Source organism: Microtus oregoni, unplaced genomic scaffold, assembly GCF_018167655.1.
Source record: "Microtus oregoni isolate MIOR12 unplaced genomic scaffold, Mior012 000000F_ref0000247, whole genome shotgun sequence".
NCBI lineage: Eukaryota > Metazoa > Chordata > Mammalia > Rodentia > Cricetidae > Microtus > Microtus oregoni.
The window spans coordinates 31,950,856-31,966,479 of NW_024543059.1; positions in this window are offsets into that span (position 1 = coordinate 31,950,856).

Sequence of the window (15,624 nt, forward strand, 5' to 3'; positions counted from 1 at the left end):
GCGTTCGATCCTGTAATTAGCGGCCATAGCGGCAGGATGGAAAACAGGGCTTTATTCATTATGTAGTACGTTCTCCTCAGTCCTCACCTGCTAACCCTGGGCCTGCACAGCTGGGCCGTGAAACACAGCATACAGATGAGGGCTGCCGGAACCAGACCATCCAGGGCAGAGGTGCTCAACCTGTGGATCGTGCCCCCCACAGGGCGGCGTACCACATATTTATCTTATGATTCATAACAGTAGCAAAACTGCAGTAATGAAGTAGACTCAGAATAATTTCACGGTTGGAGTTCACTAGAACACAAGGACCTCTATTAAAGGGTCAGCGTTAGGGAGGTTGAGAACCACTGATCTAGGGCATAAAACAGACGACCACGGGCAGGTCCCTCAGCTTCACACAGCCTCCGGCAGATTTAGTAGAGTCAGCAGCATCATTCCAGGGCACAGATGTGCCAACAAGAGGGAAGGACCCAAAAAACGATAGTATCAGCACTTCAGGAGACCTCTTCCTAGCGACGGCATTTAAAATGCTAACCGGTGTAAACCAGTTTTTTAAACACAACAAAATTTCAACTCTCTGGGAGATGCATAAGTGAATAGAAGAGCCACATCTTGGTAAGAAGCAGTGCAATGCTTTGCCATGCAGGCTGCCCTGTGTTCTCATCCACCCGCCCTCACTAGTATCATGAGCTAAAGGTCTTACACTAAGTCTACTTCTTGAGCAGTGACGAGCAACAAGGCTTCTCTATGCTCCTCATTCTAAGAAAAAGCTTCCACTTGACGCATTATGGAGCAGACTTTCAGCGCCAGGCTCTCCCTGCTCCTTCCTCCTGGGGTGAGGGTATTGCTGTATGATAGTCAGCACATTGGGTCCCAGGGGATGGCTCCCTCTCCAGTAGCACTTGCAGTCCTGTCCAGACAAGGCAAATCAAAACCAGGGACAAGCCATTCTGCTAAAGAGATTTGATTGAGAAACGTAAGGTAGCAATCCCACCACCAGAGCCAGGGCAGAGGCTTTTCCTGGGTTTGAAGGTAAGTCATCGGAAAAGCTCTTCCAACGATCACCTGAAGAGCTCAAATTTATCCTCAACAGAGCTGGGTAGGGTCACATGTGAGAAAACACACTAGGGAACAGTACAGACCTGTGGTTAACACTCCAGCCTCAGGCTACTGACCGCAACCACTAAGGTCAAAGGGCCTGCAGGTTAACAGAAGCCAGAACCATGGCCTAGAGAGCTGTCTTGAAAAGACATTTGTCCTTGAAGATCTGGAAGGCTGTGCCCATGTGCCATTCCAGCTATACTCAAGGGCAGCCATCTCTCTTGCCACAAAGAGGTCTGACAGCAAAGTGGATTAAGACTTTGGTCACCCAGGAACAAGATAAAAAGCCACAGTGAGCCAAGGGAACACTTCGGGAAGATCAAACAACAATAAACTACCACACACAAAAACTAATTTTCAAAGATACTGAAGACTGCACCCAGTGCCCAAGGCTGCGTCCTTTCAGGAGAGAGCAGAGATTCATCCTCCTGGCTTCTAGCTCTAAGGGAAAAACATGGGTAACAGCGAATTCCTGGATCAGGGAAGGAAGTCCTCAGGCACGCATGTGCTGTGGCAAAGGGTGAAGATTACAGAGCCAAATCCAGTCATGTTCAGCTGTCACAGATAATATGACGGTCCAGAAGGGATTCCCAAAAGACAGCCAATGGATAAAAAAAACCAAAAACCTGAGCAGGGATACCAGAAGCCACGCAACACAGGGGAGAGTGATTAGAATTAGTCCAGTCATGTAAGAAAACCAAGGGGGAAAAAGCAAGCCTAAAGGCCACAGGATATAGAGATCAGTATACAATCTGAAGTGTCTATTTCAAATAAAAACTAAATGATACATGCAGCTAAACAGAAGATGTTGGCTCCCATAAGAAGATAAATATCTGGTTGGCTGGCTTGCTCACTTCTTTCTTCTTTCTTTCTTTATTTCTGCCTGCCTTCCTTCCTTTTCTTTCTTTCTTTCCTTCCTTTCTTCCTCTTTCTCCCTACCCTTGTCACTATATATATATATAATATAATATATATATATATATTCTTTCTTTCTGCAACTAGAGACTATCAATATAGAGACAGAAGTTATTTTAAAAGCAAGTGAAATAAAGCTCTGTCAAAACTTAAGTGAAAATGTCAGCACTAGCAGGACGAAGGAGAATGTAGTTGACAGATCACTAGGAAGATGTGAAGGTAGATTAACAGTAATTGCACACATTCAACACACAGCAAACAAAAACAAGAGGTAAGAACAGAGCTGCAGATGTGAGAAGAACCTGGGGGCAGCCGCAGAAGTTTATGTGAGGAAAAAAAAGGGAATAGGGAGCACACACACACAATGGCTGAAATGTTCTGAAAATTGATTTACAGATGAATCAACACATGGATAGACAGAAATAACTCCAAGTAGGGATGTTTACTTTAAACATCAAGGGCTCCTGACTTAGATGCATCAAAGCAAAAATGTTGAAAGTCAAGGATGAAAGGAAAGTGTTTGGAGCAGCAGTATTCAAGCTTGAGACTGTGTCGGCAGGGTTTTGCTGGACCATTCAGCTGCATGATTCAGAGGTGCACAGGAAATACACTAAGGTCAGTATTTGACTCTTCCTAGGCATCCTGAAAGGCAGGAAGGACACAGAGATTCTCAAAGTGGTTGTGTTTGTTTCTCTTCTGTTCCAGTCAAAAGACACCTTGACCAAGGGACTGGCAAAAGACAAAGTTTCGTTGGGCTCATGGTTCCAGATGGACAAGAGTCCAGTAGAGCAGCAAGCAACAGGCACAATGGTAGGAAGAGAAGTTGAGAGATACTTCTTCAAACATAATCACGAACCAGAGGGATCAGACTGAAATTAGACAAGATAGTAAGAATTCAAAGCCTAGTGATGCACTTTGTCTACTAGGTTACATGTCTTACTCAAACGGTGCTACGAACTGTTTGTTTACCAAGTGTTCCAATGCCTGAGATGATGAAGGACATTAACTACTCAAGTTACCATAGTCCTTATAGTCTTGTTACTGTGTCATAATGCAAAACTCACCTAGTCCAACTCCAAAAGCCCATGTAGTCACTTTGTCTCAACACTGTTTAGACATGCAAAATCTCTTCTGAGATTCCAATTGCTTACTTGTGAAACCTTGTAATATCAAAAAGCAAACTACATACTTCCAGCATATAATGGCATAAAATATACACTACTATTCCAAAAGGGAGGGATGGGAGCATAGTGACAAAATACTGGACCGAAGCAAGACCAAGACCCAGGAGACCAACCCTGTATCTTGTAGCTCTTTGCTCTACATCTGAGACTTAAGCTTCAAAGACTTTAGATGGACCCAAGCCCTCCAGCTTTGCTGCCTGCAACGTGCACTCAGGATTTTTCTATTCCCTGCAGGTCCATTCCGAGTTCTCTTAGCTAGAAATCTCATGGCTCTGGCATCTTGAGTCCCCACTGAAACTCAGGCTTCACTTATACAGCTTTGCACAGAGATCTCCCATGGCTTCTTACCTTCTCAGTGATTTGTGCCAGACTCCTGTCACACGCTGCCTGGCCTCAGTGGCTCTCTGAGATCCTAGAGTCAGAATCTCTGGACCTTTAGGCTTGCATCCTTCATATCTCTAAGGTCGGCTCCATGAGGATAATACCACCAAGTTCTCCTGCCAGCTTGGGATGCGGGGGGGACCCCTTGAATCCATTAGCATCGCCCTTTATGTTCAGTTGCTTCTTGAAAACGTAAAGTACCTTCAGATCTCTTTCACATAGTAGAAACTTAGATGTATGGGGCTTTGCCCTGAAAGCCCTGTCCCCTCTATTTCAGTGATGAGCAGGAGGCGTCTTCATATGGCACTTACCTGCTCATTTCCTTCAGCACAAGCTCTGGATGCTACATTAGGTTTCCTCTATCTTTTTCTCTGAAAAATGCACATTCTGTATTTTTAGTTATCCACTTGCTTATTTTCATTTTTGACCTATATAGCTGTGATAAATAATAACTATGCCACAGGTTCAATATTGTGCTACCTTGAAATTGCCTCTGCCAAGGGTATTAGTCAGTTACTTCCTAATTTAATTTCAGGAAAGCTTTTAGAGCAAAGACAGAAGACAGTCAAGTTCGTTACCAGGTTATTACTGTTAAGTATTTTCTCCTAAGATGAGCCTCTTCTCCATATTTCAATAATTTCAATCAGACCAAATCAGACCAAATTAAAGATGCTCATGTTTAATGGAGTGCTCCTAGGTGGCCCCGGAGAAACATGGACAAGAAAAGAGAGAGAAAGAAAGGGAGGCCATGCAAAACCTGGAGACCATTCTTTGGAGGGCAGTTTAAATAGCCTCTGGGTGTAGTCCTGACCCTCCTTGGGGAGGGGTTACAGTTTGGCAGGCTTTCTTGACCCTCCATGCGGAGGGGTCACCATTTGGTGGGCTTTCTCAGAGGTGGAATTTGGACTAAGGTAACTCCCAGGGGAGGGAGCTTGTGCCAGGAGCTGGGGTGAAGCCCCCAGGCAAACAATCCAGACTTTTTGTATAAATTGTATAAAGGGGTATTAGGAAGCTGAGTCAATGCTTCTGACCAAACACTCCAGAATTTTTGGATAAAGGAGTGCCAGCTACCTGAGGTGAAGCCCCTCAAGCAAACATTTAAGACTCCTTGGATAAAGGGGCACCTGCTCAAGTATGGCTGCTTTCTGCAGGCATGGGATGATGTGGAAGAGGGGAGAGCTGGGAGTTGATGGGCTCATGCTCAGTGAGAGGTGTGGCTGGAGCAGCATCCAGTTTACTGTCATCCTGGAGACCTCAGGCAGCTGTTTTGTTGAGGGAGATGAGAAGTCAGGTGGCTAGGAGAAAAAAATATATTGTTATTATTGGCCCTATGAATGGGGCTAGCCATGGGAAGTCATTAACTGCCAGAAAGAATGGGACAGAGAAGTGCCCTGGTTGTACAGGTGAGGCTTTGGAGTATAATTGGGACACAAGAGTAGATATGTCCTTTTAAAGCCAGATTTTGGTTGGTTGGTATCCTTTTGAGCCAGGGGAGTTGGTACCAATGGTAAAGGCCCAGGAACTGGTGCAGATGTTGGTGTTATCTGGAGAGTGCTTTGTAAGTTGATCTTGACCCAGACAGCAGGAGTGACCTGCAAAATATGCTTGAAAATGGGTGGGGTTAAAATATGCTCTGGAGACTGTTTTTACCAGACCTGATTTTTGATACAACAGCAGAACTTTTTCCCAGGAACCTAAAGGTATCTGTAAGACAAATGTAACAGATTTACATCTTGGTGTCATAGCGAAAGGCTATTGCTTTAGGTTAAAAGGTATGAACATTTTAGAAGACAATTAAAGGGAACTGTAAACTCTGAACCTCTGAAGATACACCCGAAACCTGCTATTCTGGACTATGAAGCCTGTGAAAGAGGCACACCTGTCTGTATTTTAGCTGGAAACTTAACAAATGAAGTAATGAGCTACCAGTACCTTAAGTCATCAAATGCCATTAGACAGATCTAAGGGGAATAAATGGGCAGAAATGAGACAGCTTTTTACTACACAAGTAATCCCAAGTCTCTCTTTAGTCCTAGAAGAACACACCAGCCTAGAAACAGTGCCTGCTGTTAGCTGCTGAGTGCAAGAGGCCTGAAGATTTTCCTGTGGGGGTGGGGGGAGATTTAGTCTACCTGTCTTGACAGGATGAGAAGATCGATTCCCCGGGATAGCATCCAGGAAGCTGAAGAGGTAAAAGGCAGCTTTTTGCTGTGCAGGTGGCTTTGCCACACCCAAAGACAAGCCTCAAGGTGTAAGGTCTTTTGCAACCACGTATCTTTTTGGAGGAGCTATATGATGCTGCGGGAGCTGGCATGTCTCTGTGTTAGAAGCTCTTTTGTTAAATGCCATACTCTCAGATCTGTAAGGTACTTGAAAATTGGGTACCATTACCTGTTATATTTAAACTAGACATATAAGCTAAATTTGGACATGTACTTTATCCAATTAGTTACAGTTTACTAATGCTAGTAAATGTAAGATTAAAAGGAATATTTTAATAAATCAAAGAGTACTAGCCACATGTGGGTACTCTTACCCATGATGGTGTTGGGGTCAAACAGGAGGTTACCCTTGTATTTGTATTTTTTTCCAGAGCTATTGTAATCTGGAGCTAAAAGTTTTACAGATCCTAAGACATGCACACATACACACACAGAGTCATAAAGCAAGCATACTGTAAAAACACACCCACATGCTCACATAGACATAAAACAATCATACCATGGCCACATTATTCTAACAGACAGACAAATTAAACACTTTTAGGCAAGCAGCAGAAGCCAGGGAAGCACAGAGGTGATCCAATTAAGAACCAGATTAGCAGATGCTGCAGGAGGAAACAAAACAAAGAAGGAACACCTACAGAGTTTTAGAAAGGGTGGGGAAAAGGGATCCAGATCCATTGTAGAGAACAGTGAGAGAAGTAGGGAGGGGAGTGGGGAATGGAAGTGGGGATGGGAGCGTGCATCTAGAAACCATGGGCTTTTGGAGCCTTGTTTGTTTTTACATTAGATGTTAACCCCAATTTAAAAGGATTTTTTTTTGTAAAAGGCAGCCCAAGGGCACTTGAGGATCTGGCTCTGAATCACAAGGAGCCATTTCTAAATCTATGTCAAATCTTGGGACTCAAGCCTGTTGCAATGCATCCACCAGGACAGAGCTCTTGAGTCAAAAACAGGGGGTGATGAGAAATGAGTGGCAGACGTTTCTATCCATTCAGTCCCATCTCAGTGAGACCCGGTTCATCACCTGAATCAAGTACCTGGCACAGGCCTGAAACTCTAACAGGAAAGCCCGAAAATTGACGAACATAAACATAATGGGTCCGGGACCCTAGCAGCATATACTCCAAAAGGGGAACTCACTGAGAGGAAGCCGATCTTAGCCTGGCAGAGAGCATGCGCAAGAAAGGCATTTTTCGAACACATGGTCCTGGAACAGTGGAAAAAACAGCTCCCTGATGGGACCTCCAAATATTAAGTATTTTCTTAAACTAACCTCTCCGCCTACACAAATAATCCCAATCAGACCAAATCAGACCGAATAAAAGATGCCCAGGTTTAATTGGGTGTCTGCGCTCTCAGGTGGTCCCGGGAAAATACAGAGGGGGAGAAAGCCAAAAAGTAAGTTATAATATTTTTTGAGATGAACTTTATACCTTGAAGAATGCAACTGAATTAGTTATTAGATGGTTATTTATAGCTATAAATATCTATAGTGAGAAAAATTTTCATAGATCAGCAGCCTAACTCTCCTCTAAAGGAAAAAAATAAAAAAGATCACATATTTTTTTTAAAAAAAAAGGTAAAATCAAAGTTTTAAAAATAAAAGAAAAAGAAAAGAAATTTTAAAAAGGTAAGTTATCATCTGGATGTGGTGGCATGTGCCTTTAATCCCAGCATTCTGGAGGCAGAGGGAAGCAATTGCAAGTAGATCTCTGTGAGGTCGAGGACCACATGGTCTACAATAGCTAAGGCCGTTACACAGCTTCACAGCCTGGTCTACAAGGAGCATTCCAGGCAGCCAGAGGTGTTACACACGGAAAGCCTGTCTCAAAAAAACAAGGGTGTGTGTGTGTGTGTGTGTGTGTGTGTGTGTAATTGGAATTAAAGACACAGATTAACATCAACAGTAGGTAATTTTAATGCCCTGTTTTCTCCAGTAGATGGATCATCTAGACAAAAACGTAAGCAAAGAAAGATTAGAAATGAATGACATCTTAATGTCAAATGGAATTCACAGACATCTGTAGAGTATTCCCCTCAAATACTAAATAATATATAATCTGCTTTGCAGACCATGGAAACTTCTGTAAAATGGAACACCACCTTCTTGGTGAGCTTAGAACAACCAATATGACTCTACATGCCCTATCTGAACATAGTGCAAACACTTAAAGGTCCAGCCAAAGCAACATTAATCCAAAAGTGATCAATTATGTAAATAGACACACAAAAATTGAGGATATTGAAACAGTAATTAAAAAAATATTCTAACTGAAAAAAAATCTAGGTCCCTATGGCCTCACAGAATTCTGTTAGAATTTCAAAGATCCATAGCCACTCTTTCTTAACTATTCAAGCATAAAGAAAAAAACAAAAACATTTATAAATTCTATGAAGCTAGTATCTGTCTACTAACAAATCAGGTAAAGACACAACAGGAAAAGAAAAGCAGAGGCCAATATCCCTGATGAACATAGGCTTAACAATCCTCAAGCATTTACTTGCAACAAGCACAGACAGACATCAAAAATATTATTCACCTGACCAAGATAGATTTATCCTGGAGATTTAGGAATACTTCAACACACTCAAGCCAAAAAAAAAAAAGGTAGGAAATCATACTAAATGTACATAAAGGCAAAAAAAAAGTCCAATGATCATCTCAATGGATGCTTAAGAAGACTTTGACAAAATCCAACATGCCTATATAGTAAAATTTCTAGACAGAGTAGTGCTGGAGAAAACATACCTCAGCATAATAAACAAAGTGTGTATGAGAATCCCATAGATAATATCATCCTAAAGATCATGCCTCACCCACCAATTAAATAAAAATAAAAAATTTCAGAATATAAAACAAGCAAGCATTTATGCTGTGTGTCAAATACATAACTAACGCAAAGAAAGTATAATTCTGAAATTAAAGAGTATGACAGACAGAACGCAACAGTTTCAAAATACAATTCAGAACATAAATAAGCTAATCTCCAACATACCTTTTAATATATATATATATATAGCAACATATAAGTAGTTTTATACCTGTATTTAAAATAAAATAACATCTGTGCCAATAGAAACCATGAGAAATTTGAAGAAAAAAAAAAGAATCAAACAAAGAGGTATTTTTCCCACCGTTGTGTTCTAAAACTGATTAAACAGATAGAATATAAAAACTTGAACGGCATTTGAATAGAATACAAAGCTATGTGGTTATTAATAGAGAGAGTAAAGATACAAAACCTGCAGCCACAGTAACAGGAAACATGAGTTCAAATAACATGATATCCATGAGCATTAACCACGGGGTGTGAAGGGAGCTTCAGGAGGTTCAATAAAGTAGAAAGGATGGAAAACTTCTTTTTAGAGTTCAGGAAGCAGAAAGCAATATCAAAAGTGCTGCCTGGGGCCAGGTAGGGATGCAGTGCACACCGACACCTTGTGTACCTTCATCCCTGCACTGGGGATGCTAAGCCAAGTATCTTTTCTTCCGGGCCAGCCAGGAACTAATTGGATAATTTCAAAATCCCCATTAAACAATTCCAAGTCAAAAAGCTGCTAATAAAACATAAACATGGAAGTCTATTGAATAAACTTAATGAAGGAGAAATGAAAAATATTAACAGCAAATACTTATTATAAAAGAGAAACGAAAACAAGTCGATCAAATTGCCAACTAAAGGACTGGAAAAGGAAGACGCACACTGTAAGGAATGAAAAAAACAACATAGTGAGTTATGTAACAGAAGATGAGGATTTTGGAATCCTTTTAAAATAAAAATCTTTGAAATATTGATAATATGCTCGATCAAGGCAAAGAAGGAGAAAATGCACTATCAAAACTAGAGTACAACTAGATGGGTGGGAGGTACCAAAACACAAGAAGCCTTAAAAGGAGGAGGCAGCAGCCAAATGAAATTGAAGGTGCTGGACTCATTAATTTCTTAGAAAGTCTGTAGATGCCAGAGTTAAATTGCTATTTGCTGCTTTACTTTTTCCTATTTTCTGTTAGTAGATTGAAATTAACACCAAAGTAATTGCCAGTTAAGTGTTCCAAAGATGAAGGGTTTTTTTTTTTTGTTGTTGTTGTTTTTTTGTTTTCTTAACCTTTGTGAGCCAGTGGCCTCGTTGCACATCTCTGGGTATCACTTGTCTGTCTTTGCATTTGTGTGTGCACACATGTGTGCAGATGAACCTGTGGGTGCATATGCCATGAGGACCACTTCTGTTGTCATGCCCCAGTCGCTGTCCACCTGGCTTTCTGAGGCAGGGTCTCCCTGATCAGGATCCCTGCTGAGTTAGGCTAGGTGGCCAGTAAGCACGGGGATCTACCTGTCTTTGTCTCCCCAAGCACATCCCGCTGCTCTGTGCTGTTGAACTGCACCTCTTGCTTGTGCAGGAAACACTGTCCCGGTGCTGAGTGCCCTTTGGATTCCATGTCATTCTTAGAAATCTGTTTGTTTAAAACCCACAGTGGAGGATGAACGGAGCAAGTTTTACTGCTGACCATATGAGCCTTGCCATGTAGCATAGCCACAGGGCTGGCTTCCCTTCCTCTCTGCTACATAATAGATAATTGCCAAGAGAGCGACTTTCCGCCACTCTTGCCATAGTCTGGGAGCAGGATAGTATGCTCACCTTCCAGGGGGCAGGGGAGTAGAAGGTGAAGGTCATCAAAGGGCTAGTCTGTGGCCATGTGAGTCTACACTGCAGGGACAATGGCAATTTCATGGAAGGTATTAAACGTGGCAATCAGGGGAAAGCTGAAGTTATAGGCCCTGATAGAGCACCATGCATGTATCAAACTAAAGCCCCAATGCAACAGAAACACCAGTGTGGAAATCAAACCATCCAGATAATAAATACAGACGTGGAGGTGTGTGTGGATAATGTGGGAATGGAGAAAAATGCTCTTTTTACTATATTAATAAGGCTTGAGAATTAAGAACAAGAAAGTAAAAGGACAAGCTTGGAACAATATTTACAATTTGCCTAATAGAGAAAAAGATTCATTTTTTTAAGGTATGAAGAACTCTTAAAAGCTCAGAAAAGGCAAACAAAGAAACAAAAATCAAACCCCGCAGAGAGAACAGAATAACAGGCATACAGCAAGTTGCCTAAAGGAACACTCGAAGTAAATCTCTTTACTCCTGGTGAAAGAAGTCACTGCAAAGCACTCTGGGGAAAATCCACTCCTCTCTCGCCACAGTAGCATGAATAGAATTCTTTAGGATTTCTTAACTCCTGTTGGCAGGACCAACAAGAAACATGCACTGAGTGGAACTTGGCAACATCCCCAAGAGTTGCAGACTGATTGATTCATTTTCCTACCCCACCAGCTGGTTTGGAGAATCTCACTTCAAGATTTGCATCAAATCTTTCATGCCATGTTTGACCCCAGAACCCACAGAGAGGGCTGGATCCATTATTCACCTGACTGAATGAGGAAATGAGATTTTTCAAAGGAATCTGATGTTGATTTGAAGTGATCCTCAGATGCATTAAGTAGAAGCAAGAGAAGAATAGTCAACTAATACGTTTGCCTTTCTGTTCTGAAAATTATCTTATATATACCATCTTTGCAGAGGTAACCATTTTGTGTTAACATTTGCTTACTTTACTTTGAGATAGAAGCAAGGCTTCTTGGCCTTTTAATTTTAACTTTCTTGGTTTTGTCCCCTGGGCCTGGAGCACACTCGGTAGTTGGGAAATAACTATTTATTTGTTCTCTCTCTCTCTCTCTCTCTCTCTCTCTCTCTCTCTCTCTCTCGGAATAGACACGGATTCTATGGGGACCATTCTCTGATTGACTTTAATAACAGAATTTCGCCCAGTACCCTCCATTTGTGTTCGAGGAATGTGCACTGAATTTCTTCAGCATCTGTGGTAGCCTGGTTCTAGTGGAAGAATGTACCACTTTCCTGACTTGCTTGGCAACACCACTCAGCAATTTGCTTTATTTCTCCCATGTGTATTACATATTATAGGTTTATTTGGTGTCTCAAGAAACACTAACTTCAGAAATCAATAATTCTTTCTACATACCTCTTCTTAAGAGCCCTCCCCTCTTACTCAACAATTGTAACAGTGGCCAGCATTCTTACTATGTGTTCAGAGGGTAGAAAAGATTGCCTCTTGCCTCCATGCTTAAAGGGTTCATTTTATGTATGTTATGAAAAAGATCAGATATCATTCCAAATTGGTGCAGCAGGAACACACTAACCAGCCTGAACCAAAACACTGCGTTATTTAGGGCTTCATCTATATGGAAACTACTATTATGTGGTAATCAATAACCAATCTGTTTCAAACAAGTCAATATTTATAAATTCATGCACTGAGGGAGTATGTATGTATATATTTTTGTTCTCACATATTCTCTTCACACACACACACACACACACACACAGCCCTTCATATTGTAGGGCTTGGTATCTGTGAATTCAGCCAATCACAGACAGAAAACAATGAAAATAGATTATTTGGTTGAACATGTAGAGGTTTCTCTTTCCTGCTGTTACTTTCTAAAATTGTAACAACCGGAATTTGCATGGGATTGGGTCACCTAGCAATGATGTAAGGGATACATGTGGTCATGGGTAGAGCACACACAAACTGTTTGCCATTTTAAGCAAGGAACTGGATATTTACGGATTTGGGTATTTTTGAGGGGGATATCTTGGAATCCATTCCCCTGAGGTACCAATGGGCAGTTGTATTTCCTACATATGTGCTATGATAGATTTAAAAATCCTTTAGATAAAAATCAACGAAGTATTTTAGTATGTTCAGCTATTCAGTGGTCCTCCCCCTACAGGCTGACCTCAAATAAGAAAATGATTATAGTAAAGCAAACAGGATAATTATGATTACAGTCAATAAGGTCTTTAGAAATACATTTATTATTGCAAAAATACTATTGGCGAGACAAGCCAGAAATGAATGGCAATGGTTGCCCTGGAAACGAGGAAAGGGAAAGCACAGCTGAGAGGGGCTTTCCAGTAACTTCACCTGTGGTTTCTGGGTCAGCAGCTTATTTTCAAATGGTCCCGCAAAGACATTTGAGTGGACAGAGATAACCAGCCAATGGCAGATATATAAATGGAACAAAGACAATAGGCAGACAAAGACGGACATATAACGAATCAACAGGAAAACAATGGCTGTGGATCTATAAAGCCAGTGTGTTCAAATTCGTGGAAATGAGATTGGTCCTTGAAGAGGAAGATGGACAGATGGAAAAGATACTCTTCAAACATTAAGAGCCATGACCTTCTCACCTACAAATAAGAGAGATTTCACATTTATATGGCAAACACACAGTATTTCTAACCTACCCTTTTTTTTTAAAGCACACCTGGAAAAGCACACACACACACACACACACACACACACACACACACACAAAGGGGCAAGGACTCACTGTTAGGTGACCTGGGTCTGATCTTAGGGGGTAGGGGACCAAACCAAATGTTGTGATTGGGGCTTCAGAGGAAAGACCTTGAGGAAGCTGAGCTAAGAAACCCATTAGTGTCTCCAGGGAAGAAGGAGGATGCCCAGCACCTGGTAGCCCAGGGTTGGATGGTGGGGCCTGGCGTGTTTGGCCTAAAATCAGATTTAGAAAGTCATGGTGGGTATCATGGTAGATTTATCAACTTGACAGGATCTGGAATCATCTAGGAGTTGGGATTCTGGATGTACCTATGAGGGATTATCTCTCACTGAAATGGGAAGACTCAACAGTGGGAAGGAGCATACTTTGACAAGGGATCCCAGACTGTGTAAAATGGAGGACATAAGCGAGAATGTTACCACCTACCTCCCCCATTTCCTGGGTGGATGGAGTATGATCAGCTATCTAAATTCCTGAGGCTTTCACAAACCTCAAACTGTGAACCAAACTAAACCATGTATCTCTGTGTGGCCTTTGTCATGGTATTTGCTGCGGTCACAAGAGAAGGCATAAAGACAATGGGGGAAGCCATTTTTCTGTCAGCAATACAAACATTGTCAAATATTAAGCACTAGCACTATGATCAAGTTACTCTACTAGAGACAGCCTGTACTGGAAGATAAGCTAAGAGGCCATTAGCCTATAATTCATCCACTTTGGCCCTCCTGATGGCTATGGTGTAGCCTCAGAATCCACAGAAAAGCATCAAGGACAATCATACCAGCCCCAGGGTCTTAGCCAGATTCCTCAGTGCCAAGAATCTTTCCAGCACAGGAGCCAGAGTTTCTGGTACTCACTGGAACAATTAGCAGACGCGTTTCCCAATCGGGAGTAGAAAGGAAGGAGCTCTGGGGTTAGGAAACTGGGAAGTAATATTTGTTTCACGGTGAGGGATGCCATGAGAACCTAGTCAAAGTTCTGGCATACTTAGCAACGTTGCTGAGAACTTGTAAATGTTTTTAGTTGTGGTATGTGTGTCCTTGTGGTGACACTGTACGTACAGTGAGCAGAAGGTACACACTGCTAACATGATGACGCTAGTACGATAATAGACTACTCTTCAGATAAACTCTCCATGCCTCCCACACTGCACGTATTACCTTACCCACTGTTACATCTAATACCTAACCTTACTGATGTGCTTGTGAAGGCCAACAAGAAACAGAATTGCTGAGTCGGTTATTCTCAACTCCAGTCTGCTCTTGCATTATCTGAGTCACTCTACCAATAGCCATGGAGCCCAGCATCTACTCCAAGTCCAACCTGGTATACAGTTCCTCCGCTACTTATGATGCTCAATGCTCCATTGAGATGGAGCCATTGTGGAGAAGGGAAAGTTCATCCCTCAAAAGAAAAAAAAGGCTTAATATTTTAACTTATGTTGTAATTTTATTAATTTTTCTGGTTTGGTAGAGGCCTTCATTTGGAATCATTGGGGGTAACTTAAAATTTGTGCTTATTTATAGATTCGTGTTGTCTTGGAAATTAAGTTAAAATCCTTGAGTTTAACTTAAGAGCCACATTGACATAGAAAAGTAGACAGGAATCTTGGTTTATATTTTGTTTGAATGTTAATGAAGAGAACACTATTTTCTCTGCCAGCCAATCGGGTACAATATGAATAGGTGCTGCAACAACATATGCATACCCTAAGCAGCTTCGCCAATTGTTAAGGAGAGGAATCCTCTAACTTGGCTCATGATTATGCGGGTTCAGGCCATACTTCTTGGAGAAATTGACTTTGGCGCTTGATGAGGCTGAGCATTCTAATGTCTGTGGGAAGCAGATACCATAGACTATTCACGTCCTGATGGACAGTAAACAGAAAGACATTTCTAGGCACTCTTGATTGGTTTTCAGATTCACTGACTGAAAAACAAGTTATGTGGAGAATATGGTGTCAACATTCACTCTTAACATGAAGAATATGACCCCCCTCACCCTGGGATGGGAAAATTTTAAACATCTAGTTTTCATTCATTCCATTCATATCTGAACTTCTTGGAGTGAACTTGTCCTCGAACTGTCTAAAACGAAGTAATCTTAAAGCCTTCATTGCAGGAGCAATAAGGCCAAGTATTGTTTGACACCGTATTCCTCATGCATAACCATGTATCATGTATGTATATGTGTCAGTAGATCCATGGTGTCTTATACATGCCGCCATCATATCCTCACAGTGTCTACTTTTACCTTTTATAATGCCAACGATTTCTACTGTAACTTAGCTTAAGTGTCAAACTTAGAGGGCATGAGGAGGTCCTGGGGCTGAGGTGGAATCTCCCTTATTCAAAATTCTTGGGCATGAATGGTTTCTAATTTCAATTTAAAAAACTATTTAGAATATTTTCATGTATATATATAT